Here is a 25304-nt window from a genome sequence, read left to right as displayed (position 1 = left end):
CCTCGGCGGCGCCGGGAGGGAATCCCCAGGCCGGCCCGCTCCGCTCCGCGCTGCCGGCTTGGGCTGGGCGCGGCGGGGAGGGGACAAAGGAGGCCGGGCGGCGACGAGGGCGGCTGGCGCTGCCCGTCAGCCCCGCCGATGAGCCTCCCGCTCCTCCTCCGCCGCCGCGCTCGCAAGCCGCCGTCAGGCGCCCCAGCGCCCCCTGCCCGCCCGCCGCCCGTCCGGGGCCTGCCGCCGCCGAGGGCCTGGAGGTTGGGCCCGGGCTGCTGCCAGTGTGTTCCCCGGGATGAGCTCACCCCGCCCGGATCCGGGTGAAGGCAGCGCTCCAGAGTCCTCCGAAGCCGCCAGAGCCTGTCTGGCCTCCTCAGATGTTTTTCCTGCCTTTGCTCAGTGAGGAGATAGCACGCCCCGGGGCAGCCAGCGCAAATGGCTGACCGTGTGTTAGCTAGCTGTATAAAATTTTGTGCTGGTTGTTGCAGAGGCCTTGAAGAGCTGTGGAAAGCAGGTCCTGAAAGCTGGTGCAGTTGGTTGTCAGGCCTCCAGGCTCTGTTTTCTGACCCCTGGCTGCTGGCAGCAGCAAACCTCTGTGTTGGTGAACTTCCCCATCCGACGTCCTCCCCTGGCAGTCACCATAGTCCCTGACAGCACTATGAACTTGACCTTGCAGAGAGGTGAAGGCTCCTCATGGGTGCTCCACACCCATAACTGATTTACTGATTCAAAGTAGGCATGGTGCCATGGCAACTCCTGAAGAGAGCTCTCTTCACTCCATTCCACTGGACCATATATTGTCTTTTAAAAAAGGAGGAAAAAAGCAAAGCTAAAGGTGGCAAGCGTGATTCAAATATGAAACATGATGAATGGGCAAGTTAGGCGTTCCTTTTTGGGTGGCAAAGTATGGTGGCAGCTCTACCTCAGTGCTGTCGAGTTGCAATTCTCCGCGTACAGACAGGCACCCACCTGCATCTCCACATACATCCACCTGGATCTCACCTGTACACAACTTGTCCTAGTTTTGCAGGTCATCTGTGGTTCAGTGGCATCGGTTCAAACGGAAAATGTGGCAGTGCTAACAGGTTGCCAGTAGACTGAATTTGGACAATATCACAGGAAAAGAGACTTGAGACACCAGTTGTAGAATGGGAAGTTTCCTGGTCTATACCTAAGTCCACACACTGTTATACAGCGGCCTGAAAAGAATATCAAGCACATAAAAAATAATTCAACAACTCTTGATCTCTGTTTTTAGTCTGTGTGAATCCCTGATGTTTAACCTTACTAACAATATAAATTTCTTGTGGACTCTTTTTAAGATTTTTGGACATTTTTCTACGAGGTTTTTATTTATGCCCACTGAGGTACCAGATGTGGTTACATTTAAATTGCCTTCAGAAGGACACGGCGTGAGGGATGTCTCCATCAGGAATGCCCAGCCACTGATCTCCCCTTGCACAGACAGGGGCACTGAAAACCAGTCTCAGCCCAGTGCCCTGCCAATGATCTTTCAGCTGCGTGTGTTTATATGATGAACACCTTCATATGACCCCTGGAAAGTACAGCTACAATGTTTGCTTCCATTCTGCTTAAGCTTCCCATTACTGTTAATGGAATTTACTTGACAAGAATCCTGTGATGTATAGAAAGTATTATTTTCCCCGCTTTCAAGATGAGAAATTGCAGCATAAAGAGGCCATATAGCTTGCCTCTGGTCTTATACATAGTATGTGGCAAAACTAGAAACAATCCAGAGTTTGGGTACAGATAAGTCAGTCTAACCTCAAGCTCATTTTCTTTCTCAAGTTCTGTTTCTCAGGACTCCACTCCTGAAAAATTCTTTGGAGAAGGAAAAAAGCAATACTGAAGAAGACATGCTAACAGAAATTCTGTTGAGCTTGTGCAAAAAAAAAGGTATGGCTAAATGGAAATGTTGCAAGTAGGCATATTTACACGGAAAACTTCTGCAGAAACATTATCGTGTTTTGCTAAGTGTACAAACCAAGAAGGGGAATACCATGCAACGTGTTGATTCAATATTGTGCGTTTAAGACTTGGGATGTAAGTAAGAACTTCTGGCTTTTATGGGCCAAATTTCATGGTGGAGACAATGAAACACAGGAACATTGCAGGAATCTTAGGCCAAAGATGCTAACACATTAATGATTGCCATGAAGGTGTCCACTTTAGGAGTATCACTGTATTCTAAAGAGTTGTAGCATTTTTATCAGACCCTGTGGTAACACGTGATTTGAATCATTCCCCGCAGCAATTCCTGTCAAGGAACAAAGATGTGTCAAGTGCATGCATCCACAGTCATCTGTGTTAGATGGTTCTGGTACCTCTTCAGAGTTTTGAGCATCTCCCATGCCACGTGTCTCAACAGACACCAGAGCGCCCAAAGGCACATTGTGCAGCTCAGCAGCATAAACCTGTAAGAAGCCAGCCTCTTGAAACCAGGTCCAGGAGCAGAGTCAGGAGATTTATCTACACTGTGAAAACATGTGCCAAATACTTGTCAGAAGACAGTCATGTGCCAGGCTGCTTCTGGCAGCAATGGTACGTATTCAGCTGCTATAGTTACTAACAAAGAGCTAAGCATGTTGTGTATGAGAACAAACTGTGTATGGAGCCAGCCATGCTTGCAAATAAGCTCAGCTAAGCCTTCAATAGATTAAAGTGAGTTGGGCAAACGTGCTCTGGGCAAGAGTTTGTACTCTGCTTTATTACAGTTAGTTCCTCAAAATCTCAGTCATGCTGTCTTTACCACTTTCCAGCTATTTGTGTCCTGACTAAATACTGACCATTCTCCTGATTTCTTTCCTCAGTGACAGTCTTGTCCATATCACTGACTATTTTTACTAATTAATTCTTTTATATCCAAAGTTAGGCAAGAGCTTTATCTTTCAAAAACTTTTACCTCTCCTGCTGTCCTCAGAGTCTCATGCCAAAGCATGAAAAAATGGTCAGGCAGAAATAACTTAGTATTTATATGAACCTTTGATGATAAATGACATTCTTCCCACTATGTGGGCCAGAGTGCTTGCTAGCTAGCATACCAAACACAACAAACAGAAATTCATCATTGCTGGCTTTGATGGTGTCTGTGGAAAAAAAAAAAAAAAAAAAAAAAAAAAAGATTGCTTTTTAAAAGGGAAAAAATAATTTATAATTCCAAATGTATCAATGTGTTGCGCCTCTTTTTTAAATGAACAATAAAGTGAACATGTTAGCTGTAGTTAAATAACAGTGTGTGGGTATAACACTCATAAACACCACAAGATCCTTCTATTTCTGGTGTAGCCATATACACACTAGTGAAGGCGTAGACAAGCAATTACACGTGGTTAAGGTAGCTATTCACCGAGCTGTGGTAGCTGACCAAACTTGCATTCCTTACCTGTGGCAACTGTGTACCTTCATAATGGCAGTGTAGGCAAATGTGTTTTGTTTTACAGTTGCCACAGGCAAGGAAACAGGGGTACGGTCCATTGATGTGGCTCATCTAACAAGAGGTAACCTGTTATGCTCTGCTTATTCAGTTGGTTGCAAGGGTCTGCTCATGACCAATGCTGAAGGTTAAGTCTAGTTATAACCACCAGCTTTAAGAGGAGCTCAGGGAAAGCAGTGGGGGTCAAGGCAAGCTTCTTACTTATCTTTCTCCTCTGCTAAAACAGGAAGCTACTGGGGATATTTACTTTCCAATGTTTTCTCTAAATAGTTATTCCCTGTGAATGAGTCTGGGTAAGGGAAAAGCTTGCTTTTTCTAGAAGAGGCAGAAGTTTCATCTGGAAGTCCCAGCAAACTCAGAATCTGCATGCATTTTGGATATAAGCCCCTCATCATGGTTCATGTGGAAGCTGATGCATAGAATAATAGAAGTGTCTAGGTTGGAATGGACCTTTCAGATCATCTAGTCCAGCTATCAACCTGACACTGACAAAAACCATCACTAAACCATATCTCTAAGCACTACGTCTACCCGTCTTTTAAATACCTCCAGGGATGGTGGCTCAATCACTTCCCTGGGCAGCCTGTTCCAATACTTAATAACACCTTCAGTGTAAAAAGCTTTCCTAATATCAAGCCTGAACCTCTCCTGGCACAACTTGAGGCCATTTCCTTTTGTTCCATACCCTGTTACTTGGGCGAAGAGACCGACTCTGACCTCTCTACAACCTCCCTTCACAAAGTTGTGGAGAGCAATGAGGTCTCCACTCAGCTTTCTTTTCTCTAGGTTAAACAATCCCAGCTCCCTCTGGGAGCTCTCCACACTGTTACTGATACGCCCTGGGCAGCCTGTTCCAATACTTAATAACACCTTCAGTGTAAAAAGCTTTCCTAATATCAAGCCTGAACCTCTCCTGGCACAACTTGAGGCCATTTCCTTTTGTTCCATACCCTGTTACTTGGGCGAAGAGACCGACTCTGACCTCTCTACAACCTCCCTTCACAAAGTTGTGGAGAGCAATGAGGTCTCCACTCAGCTTTCTTTTCTCTAGGTTAAACAATCCCAGCTCCCTCTGGGAGCTCTCCACACTGTTACTGATACGGGCCAGGATACCATTGGCCGCCTTGGCCACCTGGGCACACTGCTGGCTCATGTTCAGCCAACAGTCAACCAACACCCCCACGTCCTTTTCTGCCCGGCAGCTCTCCAGCCACTCTGCCCCCAGCCTGTAGCACTGCATGGGGTTGTTGTGACCCAAGACCTGGCACTTGGCCTTGTTGAACCTCATCCTGTTGGTCTCAGCCCGTCGATCCAGCCTGTCCAGATCCCTCTGCAAAGCCTTTCTACCCTCCAGCAGGTCAACACTGCCACCCAGCTTGGTGTCATCTGCAAACTGACAGAGGGTTCACTTGAGCCCCTTGTCTAGATAGTTCATAAAGATATTATACAGAACTGGCCCCAGTACTGAGCCCTGGGGAACACCACTCGTGACCGGCCACCAACTGGATTTAACTCCATTCACCACCACTCTCTCTTGGCCCAGCCCTCCAGCCAGTTTTTCAGCTGGTGCAGAGTACTCATGTCTAAGCCATGAGCAGGCATTTTCTCCAGAAGAATGCTGTGGGAAATGGTGTCAAAGGTTTTACTAAAGTCCAGGTAGACAAAATCCACAGCCATATCCACCCCTCATCCACTAAGGGGCTCGTTTTGTCATAGAAGGAGATCAGATTTGTCAAGCAGGACCTGGGTTTCATGAACCCATGTTGACTGGGCCTCATTGCCTGGTTGTCCTTCATGTGCCGCATAAAGGCACTCAGGTTGATCTGTTCCATGACCTTTCCAGGCACTGAGGTCAGATTGACAGGCCTGTGGTTCCGCGGGTCATCCTTCCAGCCCTTCTTGTGGATCAGCATCACATTTGCTATAGTCAACTGGGACCTCGCAAGTTTGCTAGGACTCCTGGTAAATGATAGAAAGTGGCTTGGAGAGCATTTCTGCCAGATCCCTCAGCACCTTTGGGTGGATCCCATCTGGCCCCATAGGCTTGTATATATCCAGGTGTTGGAGCAGGTCCCTCACCACCTCCCTTTGGATTACATTCTGCTCCCTGACCCTATCTACTAGCTCATGGGTCTGGGTACTCAGAGAACAACCGACTCTACTACTAAACACTGAGGCAAAGAAGATATTAAGTACCTCAGCCTTCTCCTCATCTTTTGTCAATATGTTACTGCCTTCATGTGATAAAGGGTGGAGATTCTCCTTAGTCCTCCTTTGGTTGCTAATACATTTATAGAAACTCTTTTTATTGTTCTTTACATCCAAAGCCAGGTTAAGTTCTAGTTGCGCTTTGGCCCAACTAATTTCTAATTTTCTCCCTGCATAGCCTTAAAACATCTTTGTAACCTTCCTGAGAGGACTGCCCCTTCCTTCAAAGGCCATAAACTCTTTTTTTCCCTGATTTGTAACCATATCTCTCTGTTCAGCCAGGCCAGTCTTTTCCCTCGACAGCTCGTTTTTCGGCACATGGGGACAAGCATTATGCCTGCTCCCTTTATAGGCAGCATATGTCTTTTGCTGATTTAGATCCAGAGACCTGAAACACAAGCTCAGCTGCTCTTTCACCAAGTAGCATGAGGCAGGTTTACCACTCACCAAGAAGTGTGGGGAGAATGGAAAGGAATGTGTGTCCTCTGGACTCAGTCATTTCTCACTCACCATATAAAGATCTGAACTTGACAGAGCTTTTCTGCACAATAAAAAGAAGATCCTTTTACAAAAGAAGCTCACCAACTGAAAATCCAAAGGGATTTTCTCTGATAATAGTACTGTTTCCATCAGAAAGGAACTTTGCTAAATAGCAGTAATAAAGTTGCTTCAGCATGAGTGTGCAATGAAATCTTTGTATGACACCTTCATTTTTTGTCCCTTTTTCTCATAGAAATGCAACCCCACAAACAATACTATTTTTTACATTTGCAAGAACCAGGGCTTGTTGTTAGATTTCTAATACGTTTTCTGTAACTTCTCATAGTTTTCATTCTGTGGGTGTACGTGGCTTTGGAAAGTCACAATTATTTAACAGGCACCTCTGTTTCCTCTCTCACCTTCTGGCTGTCGGTCTGTCTGGATTGCATATTTCTGTTATTCTTGTGCTGTGTTTGTACATTGCCTGCTATTAAGCAACTCCCAATTTGTTTGACTTCTTTACTTGCTATTGTGGTACAAATAATAAATAATTCTACACCTTGAAAATTCATTATTATTTCAGAAGCTCTAGGGATTAACTTTGTTTTCCTGTTTATGATAATATAGTTTTATTGGTTTTACCAGAGATCAGGGGTGTTCCATTAGGCCCTGTAAAAAGCAGGCTTGGCATTTTAAAGGCTTTGCAACATACTACTATGAAACTGGGTAGAATGGTCTGGGAATGGGAGGAAACCCCCTGGAATCCTCTGTGATGTCTAATTCTTCTCCCCACTGTTGTTAATATTCCTAAGTGTCTTGCTAATGGCACAGAGAGCTTTACAGATTTATCTAACTAGTGCTGCTACCTAGGTTCAAGTATTTTCCTAGGAAGCTTTTATTCACCTAGGAAAAAGGCCTCTGAAGTCAACAGGAGGAGGTGACTTATTAGGCCTCTGAGCCATTTTCGATTATCCTTTCTAGTATCCAGCCAGCACTTTGAAAGCCGATATTGTTCTCCTGTTTTTGTTCTTTAAGTTAATTTTCTTATTCCTTTTCTTTTTTGATTTTTTAATTGTCACTTCAAATAAAGATTTATACTCATGGTTTTTTGAATGCAACCATACCAGCCCTGTTCTGAACTGCAAACCAGGTGGACTCACATTCTCCCAGCTATTAACCTGCCTGTCCCTGCAGCAGAACCAGCTCAAATTAACTGCAAAATGGTGACAGGATGGCAGCTCTTCATCAGGTAATGATATAAATCCCCATTGCTTTTTCTTACTTCAAGATCTTCAAACCCTGCTATCACCTCCCCACTACCTCTACCCCCCTTCCCCCCAAAAAAGAAAGGAATATGGGAAGCAAACAAGCATTCCTAATACTTTCAGAATAATTCTATTTCTGACTTGAAAAAAAAATCAATAGGGTGCTGTATCCAGTGTCAGGGGTATTTTGTACTTCTAAGGTGAAATTCTGTTCTGGGAAGTACCTCAACCTGATGCTGACCTTAGAATTTGAATAACCTAGTGGAAGATATGCCACAGTCTTCAGTGAGACAGATTTTTACCTTGTAGCTTCCTAACACAGTACTTTGTGTGTCTACATCTTTTTTCTTCATACCAGGAGCTTTCATATTCAGTTCCACCTTACAAATTTCAGTTTCTCTTTTTCATTGTGCTTTGGTTTTTTTCACACTACACTACACAGTTTTTACAGTCGCTATTTGACTTTTGTTATTTAATTTCAAGCAAGTGAAGAGAACCTTACTCAGCTGATGGATAAGTAGTACTAAAAGCCTGCTTGCAGCAGTATTTGGCTGTGTCATCAGCCACTCTGTTACGATGCCTTCCTTGTTTACGTAACTGGCTGTAAGTTGCATCAACTCGTACATTGCTGGTATTTTTGATCTCTTGCCAACTTGCCAGATTAGTTTGGAATTGCTTTTAGTCCTAACTCACCAAAGATTGATGACATTTGTTTTGAACAGGACACTCATATTCATGAGAAAAAACCAACCGCCCTCAGCATCTGAACAGCGACTGTGTGCCCTGAGGCATATGCTCTTTGAACTTGAAACCAGGATTTCAGACAGTACTATCATTAAGTACTAGTGTTTGTTTCTTTTCCATAGTACCAGTCAAAAAAAGGTGGCACTTACAACAAAACTAGATGATATGCCAGGAGAATTGTGCAGAGCTTTTCCTAGAACAGGAATCTGACTAACTGCTAGCAGAGTTGGGAGAAATTCAGAAAACTCTCAGGTCAAGCCAGAGGGAAGATATATATGAAGTTGCCTCAAGAATTAAACTCAAATGCTACCCATCTCACAGAAAATGCATGAAGTTACACAGGGGCATTTTTATCACCATGCCATCAGCCTCACTGATTCATTCTTGGGGAAGGTGCAGGTTTGAAAGTCCAGCTGCACTACCAGACAGAGAGAGTTTGCCACAACAGAGCATGGGTGCACAAGGTTCAGCCCCAAAATCTGCCTTTTTATTCCTGGATTGAACAGGACCACTGATGTAGCAAATAACATTGACAATGGGGTAGAAGTCATGTGGAGTTTGCCCATAGTATTCAGTAGGAGAATGTTTTCCTGAAGTGTAAATGGATGATAACATGCATTGTGAATGCTCATCTCAGATTTGCAAAGGGAAGGGAAATCTTGATCTTTGCCAAAACTACAAAAGGACAGGAGTATGTGTATAGGTTGAAATATGACTAAGATGGACTAAAGGTAAGAGAATAGTATGAAGTTCCATGAATGCTGGAACTCATACATTCTAGTTTTTTAGAGTTTTTATCCTGTGATTGATTCCCTGGTGTTTCGTAAAAAGTCAAATGACCAAAGTTTTTCTTGCAGTGGAGACATTCACAAAGTCTCTTCTGTGCGATTTCTCCACAGTCTAATAAAGGGAAATAACATTCTGTAGTTTTCCACCTCCTGGGCAGGGTTTCTCTTATCTCTTGAGCTACCTCTTTTAATAAGACTTGAAGGGACTTACAAAACTGGGACTTTACCTTTTACGACAAACACAGAGACATACACAGCAAGCACAACTTAAACTAAGGTAAGAAAAACCTTACTTACAGAGATACAAAAAAAAAGAGAAACTCTAGCACAAAACTGAAAACGAGAGTTGAAAAAGAGGAAAGAAGCTTTAGAGAAATCTCAGGTTTTCACATTTATGTATTTGGGAAAACTGCATTTGAAAATGGGGCTATCCAGTTACCCAGTTGACATGATGAAAATCATAGCTGCCATAGGCAGCCAGAATACATTTTTTCCAGCCTTATGCCGGTAGCAATAAGTTCTTCCAGCTAATCTCACTGTAAATCCAAACAGTCTCTGAAACTCTATTTCCCCTGTGTCTTGAGTGACAGCCTTTTCTCCCCTATGGCATGAAATTGAGAAAGCAGCATTAAACAACCGTTTTACTTCCCTTTACTAGTCTATAGTTAATTTATTTCATTTCCTCATAAAACCATGCGAAACATGGGATTTTTTCCTCAGACATAACTGTTGAACTCTCTGTAGCAACATTGCTTTTCAACATACCAGAGCATCAGGATATCTAACCTGAATTAAATATAAACCTGTTATATTCAAAGACAAAAGTAAATATACATGTGTTTCTATAATAAGGGAATTTAATGCCTTGGAAGTCATGCTGAAAAAAGAAAAATTCACCTGTACGAATTAATTGGTAAGTTGCAAACTAAAGGATTATCAAGTACGACTTGTCAAAAGAAGTTGGTTTCAGAGACACAAGCCCTCAGTGAAGTATCTTGCTGCTGTGCCTTCAGGGTTTTATCTGGCAGTCAGCAGCAGGAGCAGCGCAGAAGGTTGGTACTGGTGTAACGAGGGTGAGATGGCCAAAGCTTCCTTCCCATCGCAATGAAATTTGTATCAGGTCCCTGTCCAGTGAGACAAGACCCTATATGGTCTTTGGTATCATAACCAACACTTTGGATGTCACTGACAGTAGATTTAAATAAGGTTGATTGTAATTCACCTGTTCCTGGAACACCCTTTTCGTGGACAGCCACAACAGCACCGCAGGAGGTGATTGCAGTGCAGTGTAACTTCTTCCCTTGCAGTCATTCAGAGAAATCTTGGGCCATTCAGAATCCACCGCTTGTATCCAAGTCTTGCCTCCATCATGTTACAGATTTGTGTAAAGAAAATATTTGAGGTGAAAGTAATAAAATGACCACACTAATTTATAGAAGTAACTTTCTGTGAAAAATTGCAGGAATGCACACCTGATGTTCCCCTGTAAATAGAAGCTGCTGCTAATTGGCATACCCGTGTCCTGTAACTTCAGTAGAGTTTGGTGGATTCTGAGTAATTGCAAAGAAAAAGCAGACACTGCATGATTAAATGGGGTGGCCAAACTTAAAAACAATCTAGGCATTAAATGGATACTAAATGTAATTCAGTTCCAGATTAGGAGCCCCAGATCTTTGAGGTGCTCCAGATCTTTGAGGTGCTCCAGATATTGAACTCCAATTGAAACTTACAGCAACTTCAGCAACGTGTCTTATTAAAAAGCAATAGGACTTTCATTGTAGCCAGGTAGATTTCAGATACTCATTCCAGAACCGTTTATTCTGTAAACAAAGCACTCTAATGATAAACAAAGCATCTATGCTACCAGACCAGGTTTAGGAGTTTGATGGGCTACCCCTTGCTAAATGCTATAACTGCTATTTTTCTAACATCCCAATAATAGTCCAAGCAAAATGTTGACAAATTGTTTTCCACTTTGAAAATCGCTGACATGGAGACTGATTTCAGTGTGCATAAATAAATAAGTAAGTTACAGTGAAAAGGTGGAGGATAGCAGCAGGGAACAACTATTTAAAAAGTCCCACCCATTTATATATTTAGGAAAATAGTCCAAGGATTTCTATGCTGAATACCTCACTGAAACTGTAAAGTGTCTTTTCCTCAAACAACTCATAGCTGAGCTGTACGTGTGTGGCAGAACTCAAACACAGACCAATTTGATCATGCTGAAGCCCACTTTATTGTTTTAACAAACTCTTTTATATCTTTCTTACAAACGTGTGTCCATGTATAGTTGGTTCACTTAAAGTCCAACAGTTCATGATTGGATGACTTCCTCCTTCTTTGTTCTCTGCTGTAACTTCAGTAACTTTCCTCTGCTGGCTATCTGACAGGTCCTTAATCTTGTTTACTCTCTTCTTCTCCGGACTCTCAGGCCTCTTCAAGGATACACAGGTGCCTGCCCAAGGCCGATGCTAAGGCTCCCACGGATGAGCCAAGGTTTCCCACATACATGGCAATGCTACCTAAATAGGACTGTGCCCTGGAGGACATAAGGCTGTCTAATTTTGGAAAGTCAGTATGTACTTTGGTGCTTTGTGTCCACCACATGATTGCTTCCCTTTTGGTTTCTGTATTTTTTAGCCCTGTTGGTCTAAATACACATTTGGAAGCAGGTTAACCACACTTGTTTCACTGGGACCATACACAGCCCACCCACATGACAAAACCAGAACCAGCTGAGATTCCTAGTTGTAACACACTTCATTGCCCTATCCAGGGACCAAGAAATTCAAACCGGGGAGTAACATCAGTGTATCACACAGGTTGTTGTTACAGGCTTTATTTCGGTCCCTTTATTGGGTAGAAGAGGGTCTGTAGGACACCAAAAGCAAGTGACTTGCTTTGGTATGCGGAGGACTGGGCATGGCATTTTGCTTCACAATTCCCCCAAATGTTTACAGTTTTGTCACCATCTGGTTATATATAGCAGGCCTACTTTGAGGCGCAGTCCCTCAGGCACTTCAAGTGCTGCTAGCCAGAGCTGGGCTTAAACCAGAATCTTGCTAGAAAATAGCTAGTGTAATTTACCTATGCAATGTGAGATCATATTTAAAAAACTTTTAAATCCATTCAACACTAAGCTTTTTCTTTAAATTAATCTACACATTGCCAGTGCTAGGGCAACTTCAGTAACATGGAAAACAAGTGGGAACAGCAAATACGTGGTGCTGGCAACCGATGCTGCTCAAACCTGTTCCACGTTGCTGTCAGAGCTTTCCCTGTAATACTGTACAAGCAGATTCCTACCACTCTGGAATGGTCAGAAATTTTTCACAAAAAATTTGTGGTAGCCTCTAGCAAAAGTTTACAAATTGGTATTTTAAGATACCTTATCTAGAAGATATTTGTAGTGGAAAGCTGAGTTTAATATGTAGGCATATGTCAATTTGGATTTAAACAGAAAAAAGTACTGACTCATTTGGGTCATAGGACAGATTTGGAGTGGTCTTCCAGATTTCTTCCCCAACTCATTCTAGATTTGGAAAAAAATTAGAGATTTCCTGGGAAATGAAACTCTTTACCTATCTCCCATGCCAATTCCTCAAGAATGCAGAGGTACTTATGATGACATAATCTGACAAAAAAAAAGAAATAAATAATAACACAAGGATGTATCCTAGAGGCCTATTTCTGTTCCCGGTGAAATCAATTTAAAAATTCCCACTGACTTCAGTGGAAGCGGGATTAAGATTAGTTAGTTTTAGAGGAACTTTAATAGGAAAACAGATGTCTGCCTTGGGCAAAAAGAGAATGAGGGACTTTCAAAGTATCAAATTAGAGATATGGGTCTCATGTTCTATTTATTATGCCCAGAAAATCTAGTGTGGGAACAGAAAAATTAAATATGCTCTGGTCTTCCTTCACAAATTTCCTACTGCTACTTCTCTCAAATGAGACTTAAAAAGAACAAGCACAGACACACAAAACACCCAATCCCTCCTCTTGAAGCTATAAATTCCTCTCTCCCTTCTTCCCTCCCTCCCCAAAACTCCTTCTGTATCAAACAGTTCTTAAACACACACACACAAATTTATAACCCAGGAACAGGCCAGATTCTGTTGCAGAATGTGCCTCAGCTATGCTATAATTTCATGTTTACCTGCTGCCATCAACTACATGCATTGCAACTTATATTATTAATTGGGTCATGGTTGTCTTTCCAGTGTCTCAATTTAGGAGTCCACGCTGAAGTAGAGCTGGGATACAGCCAGGGATATGGAAACGCACAGTACCTGCCTCTTGTTCCAAGCCATACCTTGCTTGTTATACAGAGCTAACCAGGGTTAGCAGCCCACTGGGGACTTGCAATGTGCTCCAGCAGGTCCTGTGTTCAACATGGACCAGGACATGGGACGTGCAACAAAGCACACCTACCCCACTGTGAAGACACACCCTGTTGTCCCATACTAATATTAGAAAATCTCACAACTGTCAAATTTCAGTTCAAATTTTTTAACTACTAATATGTATGTGCCTGAATGAGATACCAGTTTCTCTGGCTTTTCTGTCCATTGGAAGTTCACTCACATGTGACCGCTGCATATACAAGCACAACAAACTGAATTTACAGAAGCAGCAAATGGCTGTGTATTCATTAATTTCCCAAAGTGGTCAACTGCTTTGAAAACGGGGAGCAAGAGGAGGCTGAAAATGTAATGGAAGCTCAGGATATTAAATATGATTACTGTTAGTTTTGTTGTTGTTTACTGTTTGCCTTGGACCAGCATCCAAAAGCCCCTCTATGTCATAATCAAAACCAAAACAAGAAATTCTCACATACGTAGAAATAGATTCTGCCTTGAGGAGCTCACAGTAAAGGTGAAGAACAAGAAGCAGCAAGTAAAAGTAAGAAACGATGATGAAGGAGGAGATGAGGATGGTTAAATGACAAGTTCGGTGGCCTTGGTAGCACTCCGACAGTTCCAGACTCCACGCTGAAAGACAAAGTTTTCTTCCCAGGTTTTTAACAAAAATAATCTATTTCAAACCAGTTTGACACTGAAAAAAATGCCTTTGCTGGTGTGAGCACCAAAGGAAAATAAGCCAAACAAAATTTGGCCACAAGCATATCTTACAGCAATTTCTTTATTCCAGTTGTCTCTTTTGCTTATAATCATTTCTCCTTTAAAGGACTGAGGATTCAGGAATTTCCAATTAGTTCACACCAGCATTTGTCTTCCAAAACCTCCAGAATGTGTGTAGTGTAGACATCGGATCCTCTGCTTTCTCTACTACACTGCTGCTGCTGCATCATGCTACTTGCACATATAGAAACAGTCTTGCTGACTATTTCAGATTTAGAGTAAGCATATCGCGCAGCAGACTGTAGCAACCCATGGACCAAACATGGCTGGAGCGTGTTAGGCTTTCTGTCTCTTCTAGGCAGCTCTGTCATACTGTGTACCCTATTATAATGCTTAAGTATGGATTTACATATGTAACTTTTGTCACCAAAATCTGAAAGTGACTTCCAATCTGGCTCAGAACTCAGGACTGTTGGCTTCCCAAACTATATTCAGGATATTTTACAATCCCACTCTGCACATAGGATATTTATTTATTTTCTACTTTACTCATTTGAAAAACGTAACTGCTGGATCCTCATTTGGCAATACAGAAAAGAAAGCCGCATTGTTATACATTTGTTCAAGTTCCAGATAAACCTATAGTGACATAGAGACATCAAAATGTAGACGTGCTCTAAAAATTAACTTAGGCCATCTAAATTCACTGATGTACAACAAAAGATGTAAATTGAACAGCTGGGTATAGAACGTTGCACTTGTATGACATTCAAAAATTAGACTGTTGGACCTTGGTCATTCAAGGGCTGTTTGATTGTACTTGTATTCTCTACAGAGAATTAATAAATATTTACATCAAATACATGCGCATGGTTGACAGAGAGAACTAGTTCCATGAGGCTCCAAGAACCTTAAACTCGTATGACACTATAAAAAATGGAGAAGTACCTTACAAACTGAGTACTAGCAAGAGTAGATTTGCAACTAACAGTGTACAAATATAAACCAATCACAAAAGTAACTTTTAAAAACTGTCGATAACAAGGCAAGTGGTTAATTAAAAACATCCCCATTGTTTTTCTGTATTCCTTTTTGTATCAGTGATTCTGCTGTAATTCGTTTTGTATTCTTGAGTCATTGCCAATGGTGCTATCTGGAGAGAAACAACTGAAGTGAGTTTAGAGATTGCTGTCTTTATATAGCCACAAGATGCTAATACTGCAAGGCTGCTAATTCTGCAAGCTGACTTTCTCTCATTTCATGCTTCTATTACCCCAGATAAAATAACTATTGCAGAAGATGTTGTGTGTTTCTCCTCAGGTTGGCAGCAAGGTGTTGTAGAAAGCTGTGTTCTTAGCTGCTACTTCTCCCGCACATCTTTTTCAGTGTGTCTTCACTCTACTGTCAAAGGTAAAATGGGTTTGTAATCACAAACAGCAATGCAGAAGTCAAAGGAAGAAAGCTAATAACAGGGAATAGTGAAAGTACCCATGAAAGAAGAGCACCCTTCTTCAGTGTCCTCTTCTAGCAAGAAATAATCTCCTTGGCTTGTTGTTTTGACTGGGCTAGACTGAATGAACAATTTTGACAATGCAAACTGTCCATTTTTAAACACAAAAAGGGAATAAAACACACATTCCCTAATTTGCTTGAAACACCTTGTGGTGGACAGACAAAATGCAATCCAAGCATTCCCCTGTGATGTAGGCCTGCAAATAAACTCAGGAAGATGGTGTAGCACATAGCTTATGTTTGAAAATCAGGAGACTTCTGTAGGATTTAGCTTTCCTTTTTAATTTTTCCCTGAATATATAATTGCAATAACTTTAATACATTATAAAGGCTCTAGCCCTTCATATACATGTCAAACTTCACATGGACACGTTGTCTCATTCATTTAGCGTGTTTGAAAATGCGGAGCTACTCCTATCTGACACTGCCTATCACAGTGCTCTGCCTTGTGCTGCTTGCCCTCACCAAGTGCCCGTTCTGAAGTGAGTGCAGGTAGCCCAGCAGTTAAACCCTGACTGTATGACTTGGCAGTCAGCCCCCAGAGCTGCAATTTCACCAAATATGTGACCTGTGGATATGTCTAGAATGGCAATCTGCCCCACAAGTAAAAAAGATGGATTATTCTTCTTTATCCTCTATATGTGAACAATTCAATTGTCTTCAGCGAGACTATTGCCAAGTTGCCTGTAGATTTAAGTCGTGCTGTGCACGGAAAAAAAATTATGAAATTCTGATACTGTTGTAAGTTGTTTCACTTTTCTGTCTGATAGAAGAATTCAGATATAGGGTTTAGGTGTTTATTGCTAAAAACGTCAGTGTCAGAGGAAAGATAAGTGTGAGAGAAGTAGCATTCATTCCATTTAGAGTTAAGCTGGTGAACATGCAAGAAGGCCCAAGACATCGCATATGTTTTAAGCCTTAGAATGTCTTGTTACTAACCAGAAACTTTTATTATGCAAAGAAATACTTTTCCTGACTCATGTAATCTGATGTAGTTTATTGAAAGCCTAAGTTTAACCAAGCTATTTTTATTTTCAGGAAGTCATAGTTTATATGGTTTAAAACATGAATGCATGGAAGGCAGCCCTGAGGAAACTAAGCCCATATCTGGAAATACAGCAGACAATCTCTTGTGCCAACTGCCAATTTAATAAACTCTGTTTGCAGAAACCAGAACTAATAGTGTTCACGCTCCCAGTTTACTCAACATTGTATTCCTCTCAGCAGTAAACATCCTCCTCTATTTTATTAGTGATTTTTGCCCTATTCTCATAATTGACAACTTCTTATCATTCCCCTTTCCTGTAACTGGAATTAAGTATTTCTATTATATAAAAAAGCATATGTGAATAATGAGATGCCCTCAAAAGAAAGTGTCACTTAGATCAAGGCCCTGTGACTTAGTATTCTTGAACTACACTCTCAGCTCTGCCATCTACTTCCTTCAAGACATTTGATAAACCGCTTAATCTCTCTGCATCCATTTCTCCATCTGCAAAATGAGAATGGAAATACTTTCCAAGCTCACTTTTTAATATTTTACAAAGTACCTTTGCAATTCATCAGAACACCTCGCAAGAGCCAGGTGTCACTGCCCAGGCCTCAATGAACTCGTCACAGTATGAGGGATGGAGAGAGCCCTGGTTTGACCTGGGGGATTATACACCTGGCTGCCCATGACTGCTTTGCATGTTGATACTAGTGGAGGCCCACAGTCACTTCATTGGAGAACTTGCTTTGTAGGTTTGTAGATCTGGAGGTTATTTAAAAGCTAACTTTGTTAGCAGATGTCACATACTAATCTGGCAGAGAACAGTTTAAAACCCCAACGTAAAAGTACAAGCAATTTTATCTATTTTTTTCCACAGAAATTTCATCTATTAAAATTGTCTTAAGCTGATTTTTTGGTGCATCTTGAGAATTAACATCATTTTTAGGATATATGCAATTTGACTTTGGATTTGAATATTTTCTAGAGTTGAGAAGCGTACGGAGAGTTTGGGGAAAGTTCAGGATTAAAAGTAGAGACTGATGCAGACAAGAGATTCTTGTCACTCTGCCAATCTCCCCTGTTCCTCTGGCTTCCTTGACTCACTCCTCTTTTCCTTCCTTGACCTTTCCCTCTCCAACCTCTTTCCCAAAAGCCATCCAAATGATGGTCAGTTCCCATACTTCTGCTAAAGCACTGTCACTCTTCCTGACACTAGCAGAGAATGGGTTTCAGTTGTTTATGTGCTGTATTATACCACTGTGCTGTAACACTAGGGGGTGAGAGCTGGTTGAATAAAGGATACTTTTAAATTTCATCAATTGTTCAAAAAAAAAAAAAAGTGTTGATTTACATGAGGGCTGTTTTATGAAAAGGGGTCAGGAAAGGTTAGATATTTCCTCCAGTGAAAGAGAGAAAACTACCTACCTGAAAGGAACAGACTAACCTTGGTACTTGTGTTTCCCCATTTCTCATTTACATATTCACAAATTGAGAACTTAATAATGATGGTCTTTATAAGCCCCACTCCTTAGCACATAGCTCATCTCAAGTGCTGAAGAGACAGCCGAGGATACAAACTTAATTCCACTACTAAATTAGACATCAAAAATATAGGGGAAATAACATTCAGCAGTGCAACAGCTTTTTCCTCCTGTAGAGACGCCTCTATTCTTTTCTCAAGTGACAACAGGTGGAATACTTCCATCATAGAATGTCGGTCTTATTTAGGTACCTTATGGCAGGGAAGGGAGGTAAGTAAGGAAAAGAAAAAGAATCACATATTAGTCACTAGAAGGATATATTTCATTTTTATCATCTATTTAAATTTTATTTTATTGGTATTTATTACCATCAACTTCTATATACGAAGGCTGCTGTTATTTCCTTTAATGGGCTTATTTCACTCCTCTGCCCACATACTTCCTTTGCATCAAGCATACCTTCTTGGCAATATTGGTTAAGAATCAGTTTACTTCTGACAACTACTCCAAATATAGCTTTTAGAAGGCCATGAAATCCTTTTTCCCAAGGTGCTTCATGCACAAGGAAAAGTTAATAATATGAAACTTAATGTTTTCTACAAGCTCAGCTATAGTGAACAAAGAGAAACCAAGACAGAGACATAGTTATTTATGTCCAATGGTGTTCACTTCACCACAGGGTAAGCAAAGAAATCTGTATGTGACAGATGCCCCTAATAACTGTCTAGGACCAAGCAGGCAACGGTCACAGAGCAAGACACCAGCCTCACAAAAGTACAAGCTCAGATAATTTTAAATGGCTGTGAGAGCTGCTGGGAGGGGATAGATCTGATGTTCATTTATTTACCATCATTATTTTTCCTCAAAAACGAGGAATAAGCTCTGTCTGTAGCTGTACCAGTTCAGCTCAAATTTCCATAAAGACAATTAGTACCTTTAGAGGTCTCAGACCCAGCCTGCAAATGTCCCCAGCTGTAGCTCAAAGAAAAAAAGGATTCAATTCATGTTTCTAAAGGGTGAGTTGAAGTATAATGGAGCCAGACTCTTTTCAGTGGTTTCCAGTGATAGGACGAGGGGCAACGGGCACAAGCTGGAACATAGGAAGTTCCACTCAAAAATGAGGAAGAACTTCTTTATGGTGAGTGTGACGGAGCCCTGGGACAGGCTGCCCAGGGAGGTTGTGGAGTCCCCTTCTCTGGAGATTTTCAAGAGCCGCCTGGATGCAGCCCTGAGTAACGTGCTCTGGGCAATCCTGCTTTTGCAGGGGAGTTGGACTAGATGATCTCTAGAGGTCCCTTCCTACTCTGTTGAATCTGTGAATCTGTCGAATCTGTGAATTAATAAGAATCACATCCAACTCACCTGGGAAATGCAGAGGCATAAATTGTACCTGTGGCTTCTTAAGGCTTTTGCATCCCAAAAGAGAAATTTCTCCTGAGAGAGGTCAGGAGCTGTTTTTAGCCAGGAGCCTGTTATTGCCCTCAAGAGAGAGCAGCAGAACTGAGCTGAACCAAGGTGGAATCCTAAGAGAGCACATGGTTTCACTGACATCCTGAGGCAATCTTAAGCTGTGTTGCGGTTAAAAGAAGCACTGCTACTCCTCCCATGACATCCAGTTGCTCAAGATTGCCATGCGTTTGCATTGGCTGTAGTAATCCCTCAGCCATGAGACATGCCAGACCTCTGATCTTACTGAAGGCCATTATGTCTTTCTTGAAGGCATAGTTTTCAACCACATCAACAAGCTGATCTGACTTGCCAAAAATTTCCTAGTTTCAACAGGAAAGAGGTAGCAAGAACATACACTTGGGAGTGAGGCATCATCACCCATCTCAGAGCAGCTTAACCTAACAATGATATTATGCTGAAGAAGTGTCTAGAACACGTGCTTTGCTCTGGTACAGCCACCTGATTGTATGTCTTCAGTATTCCCTTGCGTACGTTCTATTAGCATTACATTTGACAAAATGTATTTTTGTCAAACACAGCCTGATAATGTCAGTATCTGGTTAAGCCAATTTTAAACACAACCATTACATTTAGATGAGAAACCTGCACGTAGCAGCAGGAAGCTTTTGGGCTTGTCCTTATGCCCCAGTGAGAGCACTAGGCCTACGCAGGTGAGGTAAGGACTAGCTTGTGCTGTGGAGCAAGAAGCCCATGGAGATACGTCACAATTCACAGACTCACAAGTGCAGCTACGCAGTGTCAGAGCTGCACGAGATATCATTTTGTGATCAGCTCCTCTAAGTCTCACCTGAAGGCTCAAGACATTCAAGAAATACTTATATATAAATAAGCAAGCACGCACACAGAGCATGTACCATAATCTAGGCATTTTATTAACAACATAACCATAACTTTCAGAGATTTTTCTAGGACAAACTAAATGCAAACATGCTGTGGTTGTTTTTTTTTTTTTATGTCTGTGTTGTAGAATTCTACAACATCAAACAGCACACCTGACAACTATTAAAGTAATAAACTTCCAGCATGAAATTTTTCACATAATTATTGCTGTCCTGTTGTGGGCACTAGCAAATTCTCCCCAACTTTACTCTACACAGTGCATGTCTGTGAAATGGTTATTGCTCAGAAAGTATTCTCCACGTGAAATATTTATTTTGTAGCACTGCGAGCATGTATGTAATTCACCAGAGAACTGTAGTACTGCACCATATCTCACTGAATCAACTTCAGTAAGTCATTTCTAACAAAAATTCCTGCTGTAAGAAGCAGAAAAATTAGAACAGTATCCAGTCCCTGCAGATGTATTCTTCAGCTCCCAGATTTGCTATTCCTGATATAAAGCCCTAAAAATACTACTACTTCCCTGTAGAAAGCCATTGAAAGTAACTTTATCAAGCCTAATATAGGACAAAATGACAATACGGCTGTTATCAAGACTTTTTATATATGTGTTTGTGAGTGCATTTACACACATGCAGGTACCAGTCTCTTCAAATAAGGGTGGAGGGTACTAAAACTGGGGATTACAAGAATAAGACAAGGTACGGTTCCTTGTACAAAAATAGACAAAAATAACAGAGACACAACCTCAAGCACTGAAGTCTAATGAGAAGTATGAGCAGGACAATTCTCTTCAAATAGTGTTGATACATCCATTTCAGACAAACACTGTGAAAACAGACTTGAACTCTTCAACATCACCCCAAGTCCCAGACCTTTGCTTTTCCTCTGGACCTTTCCTCCAGGTCTTAGATCTGATGACATATCAGGGGAAGACCAGATAAAGAGGCAAATGCAAGTATTTTCTTCTCACCAAACCAGTGGAAAAAACTACATAATTTCATGCAGCCTCCTCTTTGTGGGCAAATTAATTTAAAGATGAGACATGAGAACTGCCTCTGCCGATACATCTCTCACTATCAGCTGTGCAAAGCAGGCCATCCAGGTGCACAAGCAGGTTCTGGAGAGCGTCCTGAAAAACAGGAGTTTTAAACAGGTAGCCTTATCCCTGTCCCCCTGAGGGGCAAGCGCATTGATACCTCTAATAAAGACATACTTCCTCCTAAGGAAACTCGAATGCCACCATAACCATTTTCTGTCTCCTAGTCTGCTTTCACAGGTCTGCTTGTGGCCAGCTGTGAGCAGGTGCTATTCCGCTTCTTTGGTTACTTGTGTTCTGTTCCATTTTAACAAGTGCCTCTTGTGTGTTGTGGTTATATGCACAGCTGATGATTACTTACTTCTTCCATGGACCTACTCCCACCCCACCCCTTTCTCCCAGCATTGTGCAGGGTACACTGGTGAGTAACAGAGCAATCCTGTACTCTGTACGGCCACTGTATCAGGTGCACACTCATCACTCTGCTGCTTGTGTGATGTGAACACAAATGCAATCCCATCACTGTTGATTTTTATAGTGGTCCCATTCCTGCAGCTAAGTGCAGAAGATGAAAGAGAGGTAGAGTCGCTCTGAAATGCTTGCAACTGTACTGTCACCCAAACAGCACAACCTGACTGTGGTTCTCTGGCTAGCAATACTGCTTCCTCTGCCTTTGGGAACTGTAACTTGCTCTAGTCTTTTCTGCTGATACTGTCTAGTTTTTACTATTTTTATCTGCCGTTATTGCATTGGCCATTAATGCGCCATGGATACACAGCCAACGTTCGTCCACCCACTTGGCCAGACATCTGGCAGTTCAGTGGCATCTGATCTCTCCTTCATTCTGGATGAGGCAGTGTGGGCATGTTCACTCCCTGGTACCCCCATGCTGCCACACAGATGAACCCTCTGGATCCTGATGTGGATACCTTCCTCCTGCCATGTCTCCAGACGTTCTCTTCAGACAGTATTTGCAAAAGGACCAACAGGAAATTTCAAGAAGAGAGGGAGGGGCGTTATTACTACGCAAACAATTTTGTGCTTGCAGGGAAAGTACTTTGTATATAAGAACTTCAAAGTAGGGCAAAAGTGATAAGAAACAGATCTCAATCAGAGATTAATTTCCTGTTTTCTGTTGAAAACAGCCCTATGTCACAACCAGTGCAGTATTTATACCCTAGCATGGCCAGCAAGATTTTATCCTAAACACTTACTCATTGCTATACGCAGAATACAAAAAAATAAGAACACACAAAATATTTTTTCTATTAAACATTTTAAGATCTACTTTCTTTCTGCTGTTCTGGTAACCAAACTGCAGTATAAATTCTCACAGTCCTCTACCATGACTACTGAAACTTTTTTCCCTTTGGCTTCCCGCTGGCATTTAATCTACAAAGCAGATCTTAAAACTGTTCTCCTTGGCTATAAATCTGACCTTGTCCACTCTCTTTGTTACAGTTAGCTCAAGGCTGGTCTTCTGACCTCACAGTCCACTGCTAGCCATCTCCCCTCCAGGAATTCAGCCTCTGCTGCATCTCAACTTTCACGCTGCTGGGCTGCTTGCTATGCTCACATCATGGTTTTCTCTTCCTGCAGCTGCCCTTGGTCTCCTTCTGACCACCTCTGGGTTTTTTCTTCATTAAAATCTCTCCTTAGTTCCCATTTCCATTTCATATCTCACTCTCAGTTTATGTGTCTCTGTTAACAGTATATACATACATGTCATAAAATAAAACTTTCTGGTGTTAGGCTGAGCAGCTAGGTCAAGTTTATGTTGTACCCAGCTCCATTTCTCCCTTTGTTGCATTATGTTTTAAACTAATTTATAATCTCAACTTTGCATTTCATGGCCTCATCCCCTGGCATTTGCTTTTACTAATGTTAAAAATGTTAAATAATTGTAATCATTATTAATTTACACAGCAGCTTTTGGATTTGCAAAGTTTGGTCTGAACCACTAAATTAATCTTTTTGGAGACAATGAAAAAGCAGTCAAATATCACGGAGTAATTAAGTTCAACAGACTACCATTTTTGAGACCTTACGCATGATTTGTTGTTACTTTCTTTTTCCATTTAATAACTATAGCTCTACCCTCAACACCTGGCCTACCAAACTGCGACTAGGATAAAAATCCTCCTTTGAAGTACCCAATTTAACTAGTTCTGCAAGTGTGACATGCATAAAGACTAACAGACACACGTTTCCTTTGCTTAATTTATTGGTATTGACATTCAAAGTACAATACAGTCAACGCCTTTGGCAGTTTCCCTCCAGCACAAAAAACCTTAAACATGAAAAAAAAAAAAAAAAGAATCATGTCCCCTTCCCTAAAATAGTTTCTAGCCTGGAGTACTGTTCTTACCAGGAAGGAATAATGAACAAATCTTCAGGGAAATGACTGCACCTAGTTCTCAGCCTGTATGCAGACTTCAAAATGCAAACATAATAATCTGCATAGTTATACAGCACTTGTAACTTAAAACCAACACGTGCCATTACCTAAGTCCAGGGCAAATCTGGACTTCCTGAATTGCATGTGGCTTGCAAACAGTCCAGCTATGGGCACTATCTGCTGATAGATTGTATGATGAGAGGTAGCTGCATAGGCACAGAGGATGGGCCCATGTTGGATGATGCCAAGTTCCTTGGCTAAAGATGAGAAGAACAAAAGGAAGACTTCCTGTGGTCACTATCATCACATAATCCTCTTTTCCTAACTGGTCCTCAGGTTGCTGCGCTCACTTGGCTTAACCAACGAAGAAAATCCAAGCAGGAAGCTCGTACGCCACTGGAGGGAATTACAAAACCACTGTGGATTTCCAGGGGTCTGGAGTGAGCTGTTGAGAAGCATTTTGATCTTTTCAGAAATCTGCAACATTGCCTTACCCAGGTCTTCATCTTGGGGCGATGTCCATCTCCCACAAATCCCCTGTCATCTTCTATGCCTTTCCCAGTACCTCTCTCCCTCTGCTCATGCTCAGTGTCATGGTTTTGTCTGGATTGACCAATCAGAACAACAGATGACCCCTCCCTCCGCCCTCTAAGGAAAAGAGATGAGAGGAGGAGATAAAAAAAAAGATTAGAAAAAAGTTTAGAAAAAAACTAAACTACTTTAAAGAAAATATAAACAAGTAATGAAACAATAAATAATAAGAAGAAAAGGAAAATAAAGAAAAAAAGTATACAGGATTGAGAGTAGCTCTGAGGAGGACTTTGGGATGTTACTGGACGAGAAGTTCAACATGAGCCAGCAACGTGCGCTCACACCCCAGAAAGCCAAACACATCCTGGGCTGCATCAAAAGAAGTGTGGCCAGCAGGTTAAGGGAGGTGATTCTGTCCCTCCACTCCACTCTTGTGAGACCTCACCTGGAGTGCCAGCTCGGGGGGTCCGAACATAAGAAGGATGTGGTCCCATTGAAACGAGTCCAATGGAGAGTCACAAGGATGATGAGAGGGCTGGAGCGCCTCTCTTGTGAAGACAAGCTGAAAGAGCTGGGGTTGCTCAGCCTGGAGAAGGCTCCGGGGAAACCTTAAAGCGGCCTTCCAGTATCTAAAGGGGGCCCACAGGAGAGATGGGGAGGGACTCTTTATCAGGGAGTGTGGTGAGAGGACAAGGGTTCATAGGTTTTAAACTGAAAAGAGAGGTAGATTTAGATTACATTTAAACTTGATTGGTTTTAAACTTAAAGATGGTAGATTTAGATTAGATATTAGGAAGAAATTCTTTACTGTGAGGGTGGTGAGACACTGGAACAGGTTGCCCAGAGAAGCTGTGGATGCCCCATCCCTGGAAGTGTTCAAGGCCAAGTTGGATGGGGCTTTGAGCAACCTGCTCCAGTGGGAGGTGTCCCTGCCCATGGCAGGGGGGCTGGAACTAGATGATCTTTAAGGTCCCTTCCAACCCAAACCATTCCATGATTCTATGAAATTATTCCTTAAGTCAGGG

Source organism: Calidris pugnax, unplaced genomic scaffold (genome assembly GCF_001431845.1).
Source record: "Calidris pugnax isolate Ruff unplaced genomic scaffold, ASM143184v1 scaffold156, whole genome shotgun sequence".
In the NCBI taxonomy this organism is placed as follows: Eukaryota; Metazoa; Chordata; class Aves; order Charadriiformes; family Scolopacidae; genus Calidris; species Calidris pugnax.
This window is presented reverse-complemented; position numbering follows the sequence as displayed.